Source organism: Rhinolophus sinicus, chromosome 3 (assembly GCF_057876585.1).
Source record: "Rhinolophus sinicus isolate RSI-liver-muscle chromosome 3, RSI-T2T, whole genome shotgun sequence".
Lineage (NCBI taxonomy): Eukaryota > Metazoa > Chordata > Mammalia > Chiroptera > Rhinolophidae > Rhinolophus > Rhinolophus sinicus.
In genome coordinates this window covers 53,523,054-53,539,538 of record NC_142503.1, presented here as the reverse complement: position 1 = coordinate 53,539,538, position 16,485 = coordinate 53,523,054, and positions in this window count along the sequence as shown.

The window sequence follows — 16,485 nt, the reverse complement described above, 5'->3', positions numbered from 1 at the left end:
CTGACAAAGGCGGGAATCTGCAGGTCCCCTGAAGTGGCAGGCTCCAGAAGCCTGATGGCGGGCAGACCAGGTGGTCTGATAAGACAGCTGAGAAGTTCTGAGCCCCTGTGCCTCGTCTCTCCTTTCCCCTTGGTCAGGCGTAAGGGAGGCAGAAAATGGCCAGCAGTGTTAATCCTGCCTTCCTTCACGTGAAATTGCGATGCCTGAAGGAAAGGTGGTCTTGCAACATGAATAACAATCCTATTTCTATCTATAGTGATTTCATATTCCTGTTTATTAGCATAGTTTGCAGCTGAAAAAGACTGACTTCTGAAAGGTAAACAGAAATGGCACTTTGTGGATATAAAATAGATTTACCTCTTTTAAGGCCTAAATGTATCCCATTTTCATCTCACTATTTTTTTTCTAAAAAAGAAAAAAAACATTTTACATTCTTGTCTTAGATCCCAACCATATACACTTTGTGGCTGTAATTAGCTTATGATTAATAAAAATTACTTTTAATTTTGTTTTCAGAAATCAGCATTGCAATTTTCAGTGATAACATTTGCGGTCTTCTTACCTGTATTGTGAAATAGATTTATTTTCTCTAATTCATAAAGAAAGCAGTTTGTCATATCTGTGATGTTCTTTCTTCTAAAATTCAGAAGTTCCAGTTTCCTTTTCCTTTCTTATCCTTCCCATCTGAAGCATAAAGAACCTAAAATATAGAAGATTTGTTTTGTTTTTTTCCCCCAGACCTGGGATTCAAATACTTGGTTGTCAATACAAAGAACAAATAAGGACTGGTGAGAAACTGGGGCTCAGGCTACCAGCGAGTGTTCTCTGCCACTATGGCAAAGGCCACAGCAGAAGAGGAACAATGCAACATCATGGGAAAAAGAAGCAGAGCCAAGAGATGGAGAGAGAGAGAGGGCTCCAGCAATATCATATGTGCTTCTAGATCTAGCCATGAATTAAGCCAGCTGTCTCCATGACTTTCTAGTTTTGTGACTTCTAGGTGAATAAATAAATAACCTTTAGGTGAATTTATAATAAATAACCTTTAGGTGAATATGAGTTGTTTTCTGTCACTTGCAACCTAGAAAGTTTTGAACAATGCAAGCCTTGTCCCACCCTCCCATCCCCACCTCTACCCAATCCCTCCCTTCCGCATATCTAAGATTAGTCTGTAAAGTTTAACAAGACTTTAGTAAAGGTTCCAAGTTAATGGAAGAGAATTGTAACAGAGATGCAAGACTGGCTCTTTACCCATAGGACAGACCCTGCAGCACAAACCCTGATTCCTCCTAAGAAAAACCCTTCATGGTGCTTCCATGATAGGCCATAGGCTCGTCTCTGTCCACTTATAAGCTTTCCTCACCTCTTAGTTCTTGTTGTGACTGTTTGGCTAAGGTCCTCTTTCCCTCACCATCTTGGAAGTCCCATGATCACCTCTTACCCAGGTCTGAGAATACCCAGAGAACCTTCCCACCCTAAGCTTCCCTCCAGATTAAATTCAGCCTACCATTTTGTCATTTTCTGTCCCTGGATCCACTTATTTTCAGTATGACAGACAGTTGTGAATGTCTACTTCCCTCAGAGGAGATCCATCACTATATCCACAAGGGCTGTGGATTGGGATCTCAACAACCACATTGCAAACAGAAGAATCCAACATGAGTAAGAGAGTTATCCATCTGGTAGCAGAGGACATCCCTTTCTTACATTTACTTGCCAATCATAAAGAGAAAAGGTAGCTTCTTTCTTGTTACAATACAGCCGTGGCTGAATGTTGACAAATTTCATTCGGGAATGTTTCCTCCTGCATGAAGTAAGATGGAATGATAGACAAGATTAGTAGTAGAGTAGAGGGACAGAAGTAGGTGTTGAAGAATCAGAAAATTAATTATGTTGCATCATCTTGAGTCTATTTCTGAAGTCAGTGGCTTCTGGAGGATTCTTAAGAATCTTCAATTTAAGGACTTCAGAAAAAATAGATGTCCAGTAGTTAGGAGAAAGTGGTATATATCTTTAAAGTTGGGAAAATACAGTCTGATGATATGATGATATTCCTGAAATTTGCTGGATTGCAAATTATGCACAAGTTAATGGAACATAGAATTATATAGTGTAACTTGAGTCTTTAAGTGCATATCCTAGGATCATCAAGAGATTTTTCAATGGTATCTTTTAATCCTTTAGGCTCAGAAGATTAAAAAAGCTTTGATGAAAGAGGAATTTTCTAATGCTACACTAGCAGCAATATGTTTTGTTTTTACTGAGACAGAACTAGTGAAATTCTTCTATTTTCTTAATTTTACATGAAATATAAGTAAAATAACTTAACTCAAGAAACAGGATTTTAGTTCATACTAGTTTTCAACTTGAGATAGAGTTATCTACGAGCAGATTTTTCTTAAAAGTGACAGAAAAAAATCTTGAAACATTATTTGGAGGCAAAATTCAAGTCACATTGCTCTTACACATTTTTGACATTAAAACAACCTTCATGGCAATGTGGAAGACATTTGACATTTCTCTTTTGAAAATTATTTTGTGATATTGTAACATCATTTTCAAACCCTTGTCCTCAGTTTCCTAGTGCGTATATTTTAGATTATTTATAAAGTTTCCTTCTCTTTTTCTTTTCTCCTTCTCTTCTTCACTCATCTTTAATTTCTGTTTAGGCTCAACTACAGACAGAACATAAAAATCATTGTAAATGAAAATACTGCCTTATTTCCAACTGAGTTTCTTGTTGATTAGTTTCACTTAATAGAATTCTCTCTGATGGCCGTAGAATTTAGGTACACTTAGAAAGTATCTTCTTGATAGTTTCCATTTTATAGTTGAGAATGCTGAGTACCAAGGTTGCTGAAATAACCTCTGTTATACTCCCAGTTGAAAGTAAAATCAGAATTTCTGGGATATTGTAATTTATGATAACAAATGTATATTTGGTCTTTGTCTCCTTTCTGGCAGAGCTCCTAAAACCCTTGGAATTTCCTAAATGATGAGAGTGATAAAGGTGTCTTTTGTTATGTTGATAAGGTGACTTTTGGACCCTCATTTAAGGATTGGGGTTTGTTACCAGGGGAACTAACCATGTAACTGGAGGGTCAGACTTTCGGTTCTGCCTCTGATTTCTGGTGGGGGGAGAGGGAGTGAAGGCTGCATCAATCACCAATGGCCAATGATTTAATCAATCATGCACATGTACTGAAGCCTCCATAAAAATCCAAAATAACTGGATTAAGAGAACTTCTGAGGTGCTGAACATGTAGAAGTGTTGGGAGAGTGGCAAGGATGCTCCAAGCCCTTTCCCCATACCTTGCCTTATGCATCTCTGAATGTTCATTAGTTATATCCTTTTATAATAAACCAGTGTCCTAGTGAGTAAACATGTTTCCTGAATTTTGTGAGCCATTCTAGCTCATTATTTGATCCCAAGAAGTGGGTCATGGGAACCTCCAATCTATAGCCAGTTGGTCAGAAGAACAGGTGATAACCTAGGCTTAGGATTGGTGTCTGAAGTGTGTGTGTGTGTGTGTGTGTGTGTGTGTGTGTGTGTGTGTGTGTGTAGTCTTGTAAGGCTGAGCAAGAGAATCTGACACTATCTTCAGGTAGATAGTTTTAGAATTGAGTTGCATTGTCCCAACTGGTGTCCAAGAATTAGTGGTGTGGAGACCCTCCCAGTGACACACACACATTAGAAATGGGGTTCAGAAACTTTAACTAGCTTTTCTGCTTTTTTATTCCAAATGGTAGAGTTTCACTAAATAAAGAATGCAGCTGGAACAAGGCACTTGACTAATAAATGTTACCTTTGTAGGAAATAGCCAACTGGGCCCCACAGAAATTAATAAAAGAGTAATATTATCTAGGATGGCCATTGGCTTATAAACATAGTAGAACATATCATAGAGAAATAGAGACAGTGGCTCTCTTTGTGACAATTATTGAGTAGAACTTGGAGCTAGCAAAGGAAGAGAACATGGCCTCTCCATGTTCCAGGAAGTAAGAGACCAGGAAGCAAGGAACCACCTCAGACATCTAAAGAGCTTCTCTGGGCTTCAGTATCCTCAACTGTACAGTGAGGTTGTGAGAATTAAATGGAAGTTTTCCTTGTCTGAAAAGTACAAATGATAACGACAATACTTACCTCCCATTGTTGTATTAAGAATATATAATGAATTATATCGGTATCTTACCAGTATTTTATTTTTCTAGTCCCTATTGCGACCTTGAACATTAAGTATTTCCATTTTGAAAATAAGGAAACAAAAATGCATAGAAGTAAATAACTTTACCAAAGTCCTTTCTGCCACAAGTTACTGAACCACAATTTGTGCTGACAATTTTTTTTTCTCTCTCTCTTTCTACTATGCTATGCTGCTCTTTAGTTCATTTTCAGCCTCTCCCAAAACCACCTTTTCCTTGAGAATATTTCTATTGCTGAGCAGTAATGCCAATCCGGCTTGTAGAAACTCAGATCAAAATTCTTGTCCTCCTCCCCTCATCACACCCTGACTTTCTAGGTCATGAAATGGTGGGGAAAGGAAAAAAAGAAGGAAAGAAAGGAGGGAGAAAGGGAGGGAGGGAAGAAGGCAGGGAGGGAGAATAAGCGACATTAAGTTTTATTTATTTTTTTCTGTAGAAGTAATTTTTAATGACTGGTTAATTATATTACTACATTCTCATTGCAATATAGTACTCATTCAAGCACTTAAAAATGAAAGGTGTACAAAGATTAAATTAAGACATGGTAAGTTGACTAAGTATATGGTTTTTATATAAATAAAGGTCATAACCACACTGTTGATGTGTAATACCGTTATAATACAACAGTTAAACTTGTAAGTTTTAATGATCCAGCAGTTTCAGGATCTTAGTCTTTGAGGATTAGTAATCATGAAATAGAAAGGAATAAATTAAACTGATACATCATTTTATAGATGAGAATATTTTAAATAATGGCAGGTGGAAGGCAGAAAAGGCAGAGACTCCTAGCCACAAAGTCTACTGTATGGTCTGATGTGATAGAGGAAGGGGTCTAAAGATGAGTGAGCAAAGAGAGGTTTCTTCTATGCAGAGCCTTCTTGAACTTACCTGAATAATTTTCTCTCAGTGGAGTTAGGTCTTGATTATGTTCATAATCGACACCCAAAACAAAAAGTCCCTGGAACTTTAGTGTAGATTTCAAAGTTCTTCAGAAAGGAACAAATCAAAATATTTCATGTTTTAATAAACGGGAACATACTCCATTCTTTAAATGAGAGCAGGGTTCCCCTTCTCTTATCTTTGTCTGGGTGTGGAGGAAGGAAGGTATTTTATAAAGAGAAACTCTGCCTCAACCCAGTTTTGAGGCTATTTCTAAATGTATCCCTCCTTTCTCTTCCAGAAAATAGGAATAGTATCCACAGCTTTATTAGACCAGTTAATTTACACAGCTCCTAGTAGGGAGAGAAAGCAGTGTTTTTCCCACCACAAGACAAAGTTATTGGGTAGTTATTGATCAAGCCCTTGTAATTAGTGAGGCAGTCACTCCCAATGCCCTATTCAGACTAGGCCATGCACCCCATCTTTAAACACTTTAAAGAAAAAAGCAATGCACAGAGTGTAGTTACCAACCAGAGATTAATCCTCTTCCTCTAGGAAAATAAATTTAGCTCTCACATATGGCATATCCATCAAATTTGACAAAGCAAATTTAGCTTATATCTCTTTTGCAAACCGTGTCGGAAAACAGTATTTTCCTCTTTTGCCTAATTCACAGCTCTATGACATCAACTCTCCAGGATCTTTCTTCACTCCATTTTAAACATGGAGGCCTTACCTTCTTACCAGCAAGAAGCATTCTAAATAACAACCATCTCTACTCTGCCCATTTTCAAAAAGTAGAAGAATTATGTCTGGGTTTGGATGAAAAGAGAAATATTTGGAATTTGAATGAGTCATGCATTTTAAAACATTAACTGAAATTTAAAACTGAAACCCATGCAGAAGACACCGACTATTTAAAAACATCTATGATTCTTGGACTAATATTAGATTTTCTAGATCCACTTCTTAATAAATCTTCATCCCCAACACCAAATTTTCACAGAAGGGGAAAGAATGAAGTGGTTTATAAGAGAAAGCTTTTGGAAATCAGACACTCATCCTTTTTTTCTATCATTTAGCATGAGTCATGAAACCTATAATCATCAGTGATTGAGCAATTTATTTTGGATGACAGTGAAAATGAATTATAAATGTTAAATGTAGTATTTTTTTTTTCTCATAAAGACATGTTATCTGCATCTGAGCTAATCTGAGACAGCAGAGTTTCAATTTTATGCTGTTTACATGATGTACCTAATTTTGAAAGAGAACAGAAGAAAACAATCTGGTTTGGTTAAATTTTCTTCTTTTGACTTAGATTTGAAAAAAATGGATTTTGCCTCTAGGATATGGAAAGGTGTCTATTGTGGCAGCAAGAACCAAACCATAAAATATGTTTAAAGGAGATTATCTTTAATCACCATTTCTGTAGAATGATCATAACTCTCTCTAGAACAGTGATTGCTTGGCAATGCTTTTGAATCACCCGGAAAACTTTTAAGAGACCCCTATGCCTTAGTTCCGCTCCCAGAGATTCTTGTACGATTGGGTTCATGTTTACGATGGCATTCTCACGTGCTACCAAAATTGAGAAACTCTGTTCCAGAATGTATTGTTAAAACTTCGCTCATCATGTTCTAGCCACCCAAGTGGGAAGTTACAAGGTGCTTCATAATTCAAGTCACTGCATTTGTCTCAGTTACTTTCTGCTATAAGAGGAGAATAGAATCATTTCTGAGAACAGTGTGGAAGGTGAACTCTCAGCTATCAGAAATTTACAGAGCCAAGTTTATGGAACTCTAAATATTAATGGTTAGCCTGAATTCTGAGTCCATCACTTCTCTCTGTCTCTCTCTCTCTTTTACACACACACACACACACACACACACACACACAGAGCACAGATTTGATTAAGAATTGAAATGTAAACTCCTACACCAGAAGGAAGAAGAAAGATTAGTCAAGGGACAGAATGGTAAAAAATATCTTAAAACGGGATGTCTCTCGTTCAGGAAGTAGATGTATCCATATTTTCCTTCACCTCCCAGAGTTAAGTGGGGACAGACATTTAAACAAAGGGATAACGCAGGTGTTATGGGCAGCAGGTGCAGGATGGAGCAATGATCACAATGCCCCCCTCAACACCTCTGAGGTCCCAACCAGTAGTAAGAACTTTGGCACGTGCAGGATCTTGGTCTTGGCTGACTAGCCTAGCTTCTCTGGGTGCCATGGAGGGAAAGTTGTCCCCAGGGATTTGGGTCCATCCCTGAGCTTGGATTGGTCTGGATTGTCAATGGTGAATCTCTCTGAGTGACACAAGACAGATGCCACACCATTTTACTTAAACACAATTAAAATTGAGAAAAAGTGAAAGAAAGGTGGCAGAAAACCAATGTATAACAGTCAAGATGGTTTTGATACTGGTATTAAAGAATCTTGGAAGCTATTCCAATACGCTTCTTCCTTCAAGCTTAAATAGTCAACACCCTTATTATAAAAAGGCATCTGTTAAGCAAACTGACTTTGAAAGGTAGATGCAGATACACACATTGTTTCTACCACTAGTCTTCTAATTGTAAATACTTCTGAAATAGAAATAACTATAAATATTATCAAATTGTAAGGCAGCATACTGTTTTTCAGTATGAAGAGAAACCTCTCTTTTTGTATTAGCAAGGATAAAATCAGAGTTGATATGTTCCTGTTCTTTTTAAAAATATATGTATATATGTATGTATATATATACACGTGTATATATATACATATATATATATACACACATATATACGTATATATATATGTGTATATATATATATGTATATATATAGTGATTTAATACTCTATAAATTGTTACTGGGCACTTGTGTGCCATGCTCAGTACTAACTTCAGGGATTACAATTATGAGTAAGATTTGATCCTTATGATAAACTGACAGTCCAGTGGGAGAAACAGGCACAGAACGAGCTGTGCAGTAGAGACTACACTGAAGGGATGCACAAAATCTGTGAGAGCATAGACTCAGAAGTGACCAGAAGAAAATGTACGTGTGTGTGTGTGTGTGTGTGTGTGTGTGTGTGTGAATATCCCCCAAGTGGTTTATAATTTGGTAGAGACACCTGAAACCTATATAACTTTACTAACCATTGTCACCCCCAATAAACTTTAATTTAAAAAAGATAGACTTTTAAAATAAACTCAGAAAAAAAAAATAATTTGGTAGAGAATGCCTAGAATGAGATCTATTTATTTGTCTCCCTCTTGAAGAAATCTTAGCACAACTTACTTTTGTTTTAAGACAGGCAGTTGCCCTGAGAATTGGAAGTGTAACCAGCAGCCTATGCTCACTCCGTCAGGCTCCGCAGACAGCTGTTAGGGTGCACTAACAAGCTCTCAGTAGGAACAGCTATTAGGCTTGATGTCAGAAGCCTCAACATAGACATAGTCGGTTAATTTTCAGATGACTCGTAAACATTAACCAGCTGGTGAATCTTGACTGTGACGTACACGTAAAATAGTGCATAACCTTATGCTGTCTTCAGCACTCTGCTCCACCTTCCTTTCTTGTCTGTTTTGTAATCACTCGTTTTCACTGGATTCCTCAAATGCCTGGAAACAAAAAGTACAAAAACTTCAAAACAATGCCATGTCTCCGTGGGCTAATGATATAATAATTTTCAAACACTTTAAAGCCTTTTCTTCAGAACATGTTACTTAAAGCAAAATCTTATGTGGGAGAGAAATATACAAAGAAAATGAAAGAGGACACCTCTGGTTGAATGGGAGAGGTAGCTTCAAGGTCCATTGGTATGGATTCAATCGTAGTTCTCTAGCTGCTATCAATACTTCCTCTCCCTCCCAGGTTCCCAGCGGAGGCTCTTCACAGAAGCCCTTGGGTTCCTCAAGACACAGTTAGAAGATCACTCTTCTAAAGAGAACAGATTTTTCATGCAACACATACAATAATGTGTTTTGGGCTGTGCTTGACTGGAGTGGAGTGTCAGGCCCTCGCCCAGGTCCCCCCACAATGCTGCCGAGCTTCTGTTCCGTCACCAACCACGCACAAACATTGGCAAGTCCCTGAAACTTTCTGAACCATTTCCCCTCTCTACCAGTATATCCTGTGTGCCTTACAAGCTGTTTTAAGGACTTTTTTTAAAGATTGCAAAGTTAACTTGCAAACTTGAAGCACTATTCAAATATAAGGATTTCTGAAATTGTGTAACATTTTCCCTTGACTTCACTGGGGTAAAGTGAAAACAACTTTAGACCCAGAAAGGTCTGCATTTCAGTCTTTGACCTACAATTGCCCAAATATGTGACTTCGAGTCATTTCATTTTCCTGGACACTCAGTTTCCTCATTTTCAAAAATAGAGGTAGTAATACCAAACAGGCTCATCGTGGAAGTTAAAGAACAGCAAGACTAATGCCTGGTACATTTTAGGCATTAGCTAAATGTTCCTCAGATCCAAATGCCTGTATTTTAAAATGAGCCACTTCACCTCTTTGTGGTATGGATTTTATATCACAGCACTTCACTGTAGCAAATATATTACCAATTGTCTCACCTGAAAAATGGTGCTATATAAATGCAAATTTACTTACTCACTGCAATCTCACATACTCATCAGTATATGCCTCCTCACATCTTTCTCTCTTAAAAGCTATTACATCCACTTCTTTGCTCTGTACAGCAATTGCCTTTAGAATTTAACGAGAAAAATTATTCATTTCTGAGCTTTTTTTTCTTTTTGATAGAAAAAGCTCATTTGGTCAAAGGTGACTTGATGAAAGTTTACAGTTAGATTGAAATGTAGAAATTATTATATTTTCTCTAAAACTAAAATAATATTTACTGTTTTTTCTCTTAAATCATTATTTTTAACAATATATTTAAATATTTTCTATTATATGTGACATTCCTGTATTTTCTATATCTTATTGAAAATAGACCATTGTGAGAATCTTAGAAAAAGGAACACAGAAACCACAGAAAGACACCCTGCTATCTAGCTTTGTTTTTATTTGACGACTATTTTTAAAATCTTGAAATGTGTAAAATAAGTATCTTGCCTAATCTTTGTATGTTTTGTTACTTCCAATAAGAAATTAGATTTCACATCTGTGTCTGTTTTCAGAATACATCATTTTTTAAATTTTTTTTATTTTTTAACAGACGTGAAAATCAGAAAACGAAGGGATCAGAAATCTGTAGAGAATGAGTCTGTGGTTGGGAGTGTGGATGGGAAGCGCGGTGGATTTATGGTAGATCCTTGATATGGTAGAGGTTTAACCAGTTCGAGCCACCTCTCACTGCCCCATTTTAGTTATAATAGGACTGAGACAATCTCATCTGAGAAACTCATTGACTCTTCCAAACCAGAAAGAACTTATTGATTTAACAAGTTTGCTATCTTATTCCACTAAAATAGTGTGATCTTAATTCTAATTCAATTAAAATCAGTGACTGTTTATTGAAAGCTTGTCTTATTAGTTCTGCGTGGGAGAAGAGAGAATTCTTATTCCAACCTACATACAGATGCTGAGTTAATGAGACAAAACATGGATTTGGTATCATTCATAATTTCTGGGGACCATTCCAGCAATCATAATAATCCTAAAGTTGGCGAAACAGTGCATTAAATGCCACATAGTACAACAGCAACAACAAAAATTGCTGTATGCAGCTACAAAGGTGAGTCGACTGAAAATGCTAATAACATATAGGGAAGTAAGTCCACTTCCTTGGCAGGGACTTTGTCATGCATACATCGTTGTTTTTACAATGAAGTTCCGTGGAATAGTCATCACTAAAAAGGACACAGATCTCTTCTTCATTCATTCTTGGAGAAGGTAATGAAGTAGGTAGGCATCAGAATTATCTGCAGCCTTTTGAAAACAAACCTCCCTGAAGCCGCCCTCTCTACGTGGAAGTGGAGACATAGCACTGAAACGTGCTTCGGTGCATCACTGCTCCCCAGGTGATGGTAACGTACTCCTGCCCCCACCCACCTCACTAAAGCTATTTCATTGAACACTGCTGAGGGTTTAAACTACTGTTTGGTTCTCTTTGGTTTCAGAACTTAGAATATCCTCCCAGGTCCAATATCCATTTTTTGGAAAAAAGCAAAACAAGATGATTCAACATGGTTTAAATTTGTATTTCCTTTTAAAGGTAAAAAGAGACGACTACTACACACCGGTTGTTTTAATTGTTGGCTTACTATTTATGCCTCGCTGGATTCTGAGTAAGCAGTCAAGACCAGAGAGAATCGTTTTCTCAATTCCAAATTCCCAGAATCGACACTCTCATACCTGGATTTGGTCATGAGTCCATCTGATCCAGTTTTGCAATTGTGATTGGAGTGGAAAAGGTTCGCCCCTATGGACCTCACTACTCAGAGAAAGTGAGAAAAGTGGCTGGGCAGACACTCTGAAACACTGTCTACTACTTGTTATTCCTCCAGAGATATCTGTAGGGCAGTCCTATCATTTTTTAACACTCTACCTTCTTCCAGAATGAATTTTAAGTGGTGTAGAAAATGGTCATATGAGCAGAAAAGGGCAATTAGAATTGTTGTGAAAATAGATTTTTATGAACTAATAATTCAATATAAAGAAAAAAAAGAGATTACTCTTTCAAGCTCCTAGGTAATTAGTTAATGCAGTTACATGCAAAATTTTCATCTGAGTTCTTCAGCAGCCAAGATAACAGGAAAACCTGATAGATTATGAGTTCTCTTGTGCAACAAAAATTTTTTTTTGATAAAAGGAAAGACAATTTTTTTCCAGGCACTGAACTCTAGAAAGAATTCATAAATTAGGTACTTGCTTAAGAGATACCACATGAAATAATACAAAACGACTTCCATTATAGTTTAACAAATCAATCTTCAAATAGATGTTTCCATTTCATCTTTCTGTGGAAGCTGAAGGAATAACATTAAACTTTAACTCAATAAACTTATGAGGGTAAAAGATTAATGTGGCTCTGTCTGAAAATACCTCTGGGAACTCCTAAGTTTTATATCACAACTTGCTCTGATGTCTGCACCAGGCCTCAGCTAGTCTGGAAGGATAGGCTGAGTGAGAGGTGTGTAGTAATTTTCTAAACATATATAAATATAATATTACATCTTCTAATTATTTTAAATAATAATTTTATTATAGCAGTATGCAAACATTGTGGATAATTAGAAAAACAACAACAATGACAACACCTTAACACTGCCACCACCCAGCGATGACCACCATAAATTCTTTGGCGTAATTTTCTAGATGTTTCTGCAAGTTTTTTTTTTTTTTTTTTGCCAACTTGCATTTGCATGTATTTTTCCCCCCAGTTAACAAACTCCATTTTTCCCTTTCTATAAATTTTCATCTCATCTAATACTGAAACCAAATTCAAATTTACCTAACTGTTCCTAAAACATGTTCACAGTAGGTTTGTCCAAACCAGGATTCAAGAAGAGTCATTGTATCTGGTTATTAAGTTCCTTAGGTCTCTTTTAATCAGGCACAATCATTTTTTATGACCTCAGTTTGTTCAAGGGACAGGGCCAGTAGTTCTGCCTTTTAAATTTGTCTGGTTATTCAAATAATCTAGTTGGAGGTGGTGAGATTGGAAAATCAAGGGACCCAGAGGCCATCTCCCATGGGTTCTAGTCTAGGCCATGGCAAAGCACTGGTGTATGTGACCACTGCTCAGGAAGATTCTGGCAGGAGCTGAAGAAGATTCTAAATCCCAGACAGGTTAATCTGGGCACTGGATGGCTGGGGGGGTGGGGGGATTCCCCTCTCATGTGTTTCTAACTAAGAAATTGCAGTCAGAGGAAAGGAATGGGGAGCAGTCCGTGGGCTAGGACTCAAGCACAAACTAAAATCAGGAGCAGTCACTCAGTATTGTCTTAGATGCAAGCAAGAGGGGCCCCTTCTGGGAAGGGCTATGCTCTGGTCTTCTCCAGCCATGCACCTCCCAATGGGGTGAGGTTTCTCTGGGGCCGAGGGCTACTCCCTTTGTTCTGGACCAGGCTGGAGATGCATGGATGCTGGAATTTTCTGTGAAATGGCCTCAAACACTTTTTGAAGGGTCTTAGCAGACCTCTCTGCAGGTGTGACATCCTGGGAGATCCCCCTGAGCCAACAATGTATACAACCCTAGGCCTGGGGCCTGGCCATGGGATGACTTTGCAGGATTGTGGATGGAGCTGGGACCAGAGGGCTACGGTGTTCACATGTGAACTCAGGAGACATCTTGAGATTTGGGAAGGAGCTGGGGATAGGGTGGTAGGGTGCAGAGCCTGAACCACCTCACCCTATACTGCCACATTCCAGCTGGGAACTCTGAGGAATCTAAGAGTTCTAAGTTTTAACCTGGCCTTTCAGCTTATTAAGGTGACTTTGTCAAGGCAGGAGGCTAGGACACTTTATTTAACAATATTTTCTCTTCATGTATAATGTTTAAGTACTCAGTCAAATGTAGAGGGCCTCCATTTATACATTTGCCCCAGGTCTGCAATCACTAGGGGTGACCCTGCAGCTACTTCTCGCTGAGAGAAGCACTCCTTAGAGAAATAACAAAATTTCCTATTCCTTTGCTTAAAGTGCTTGGCGTCAACTAATCTACCTCTGGAGCCCACTGTTTCTGAATGAGCTGAGCATGAGCTTTAGAAGTCAACTGAATGAAGGAGAATCCTTGACAGCTCCCATGTTCCTGTCTGAGACCATCATTATGGAGCCATTAATGAATAAAACTCAGTATAATAAACCAGTTCAGGAATTATTTCATCTCCCAGTGCTTCTCCTGCTCAACTTTAAACCATTGTACTATCTTTTCCCACCTCCACTGGTACAGTATCAGGATAAATATAAAGAAAATTGCTATTAATTTCATTGAGTTAATGTTCTTTGTAATGGACATATATTGGAAGTATAAAAATGTTATTATTGCCACTATTATGAATATATTTCAATGTTTTTGCCTTCCATTAAAAGCTATACTAAAAGCTGACTGAAGACTGATTTTAGGAGAAACAATATATAGCTAACACAAATCAAATGAATGTTTAGGAAATCATATACTAGAGAAATGCTTTTGCAAATGAGAAGGGGGAAAATGCACATTTCTATCTTGTCAACTATGCCCTAGTGAAAGCGAAATGAAATATTCTTACTTTCATAAGCAGCAAAGTTTTTTTTTTTTTTTTTTTTCCAACCCAAATTACACATCTCAGCCATATCAGAGACACTTCTTGTAATAATTTTGTAAGGAAAAAGGATCATGTGCCAGCAAAATTCAATCCTTAGTTTGAAATGTATTTATACATTATAAGTGAGATCAAAACAAAATGACTCAGGGAATGGCAGGAAAGTTTCCTTTGAAGTGTTCTGAGACTAAGAGAAGCCCCAATGCCCAGATGGAAGTGCCATTTGCTTTCTATTTTCCATCTCTCTCTCTCTCTCTCTGCCTTTCTCTCTCCTAAGAGAAACTATTGCAGAGGTCCTCAGACAGATATTTCATAGGAAGGCTCATAAGTGAAAACATCCGAACCTTGGGAACCTGATCTCCGTTACCAATTCTACTTTTCCAAAACGGCATTTAAAGACATCATTGTTTGTTCCCAGTGACTAGTTAATTGCATTTTGATTTGGTAATTGCAAACAGATTCCAGTCTCTCAGCTTTTCTACAAGCATAACAATCTTTAATACGATGGAACCAGAGTTATATTCACAAATTCCCAAAGAGGTTTATATTAGATTCACAGATGATTTTCTGTTCTATTGTCAATGTTAGATCTGGAAACTTATTTTTCTATATATTTTTAGCTTATAACAATAGTTATTATTGATTCAACATTCATGTGTACTATTGGGAAATTGTTCAAAGATGGTGGCAGAAAATACCACCAAAAAATGCTCATATTATCTCATTTCACACTATAGATTATTCACATTTTTGTGCATTCCAGACCTAGAGAGAGGATACCCACAGGAAATGGAAGAGTTTTCTTCCTGAATTGGAAAGATAGGGGAATTATGAGCTGTCTTTGAAAACTCTACTTCTTTTAAGAGGGCAACTGATCATCATATTTTTTTTTTTCATCTCTATACTGGAGATACAGATTATTAGTTGAATTAGTAGGGTTCTGAGCAAGATGAAACCAATGATAAAAGTAAAGGGCTCTTCACAGCAATAAAGACAATGAACTACTGATAACATGCAACAAAATGGAGCAGTCTCACAGACATATTAAGTGAAGAACTACACATAAAAGCCTACATACTATATGATTCATTATATGAAGTTCATGAACAGGCAAAATTGTTGAAGTCATAATAGTGGTTATTTCCAGGGGTGAGGGTTGGACCTGCCTGGGAGAGAGCATGAAGGAGACTCCTAGGGTAGGGAAATGTTCTATAGCTCTATCTAGATGGTACCCACCCAGGTCTGTACATAAATACAAAGGCATCAAACTGTATAATCCTAAGATTAGAGCATCTTATGTACTTTACCGTATGCATCTTTGACCTCAATTTAAAAATAAAGAGTCCAAAAGGCAAGATTTAATTTGTCTCCTCCCTCTAGTTCTTGTTTTATTTTATTTTATTTAGCTTCCTTCATTTCTTTTTCTCTTCAATCTCAAATAGAAGCTCATGGTAGTTTGAAGAATCATTTGAGTTCATGAGAGAACAAACTGTATTCAAATCTTATTATGTTTGGCTTGAATTCAAACCAAATTCAAAATTTCCTTAAGGATGCAAGCATAAAGACATAATGAAATTAGCTAACATTTGTTTATCATTTTATAGTTTGCAGAGCCTTCCCATGTTCATTATCTCATTTGGTTATGAAACAACACTATAAAGTACAGATCTATGCCCTCATTTTATAAATTAAAAAAACACGCTTGGAAAGTTAAAATGAGTTGACAAAGTGTGCACAGTCAATACGTGGAAGAGCCCTTATTTAAACCTAGATTTATGATTCTAATTCAGGAGATCTATGAACTTGGATAGGAAAACCAATTTATATCTTTATTTTATAACTTCTGGAGGCTTTGAAGTCTGAGATCAAGGTGCTGGCATGCTGGCAGATTTGGTGTCTAGTGAGGACCACTTGCCAGCTTGCACATAGCTGCCTTCTGTGTTCTCACATGGCAGAGACAGAGAGAGAGAAAAAGACAGAGAGAGAGGGATTCTCTCATGGAGATCCCTCCCTCGCGACCTCATTTAAACCCAATTACTTCCAAAGGCCCCACCTCCAAGTACTATCACATTAGAGATTAAAGCTTCAACATATGAATTTTGGAGGGGCACAGTCAGTTCGTAACAGTCACCAATAGAAACAGCAGATATTTTCATATCACTGTACAGTTGTAAATGTATCATTTACATACACGA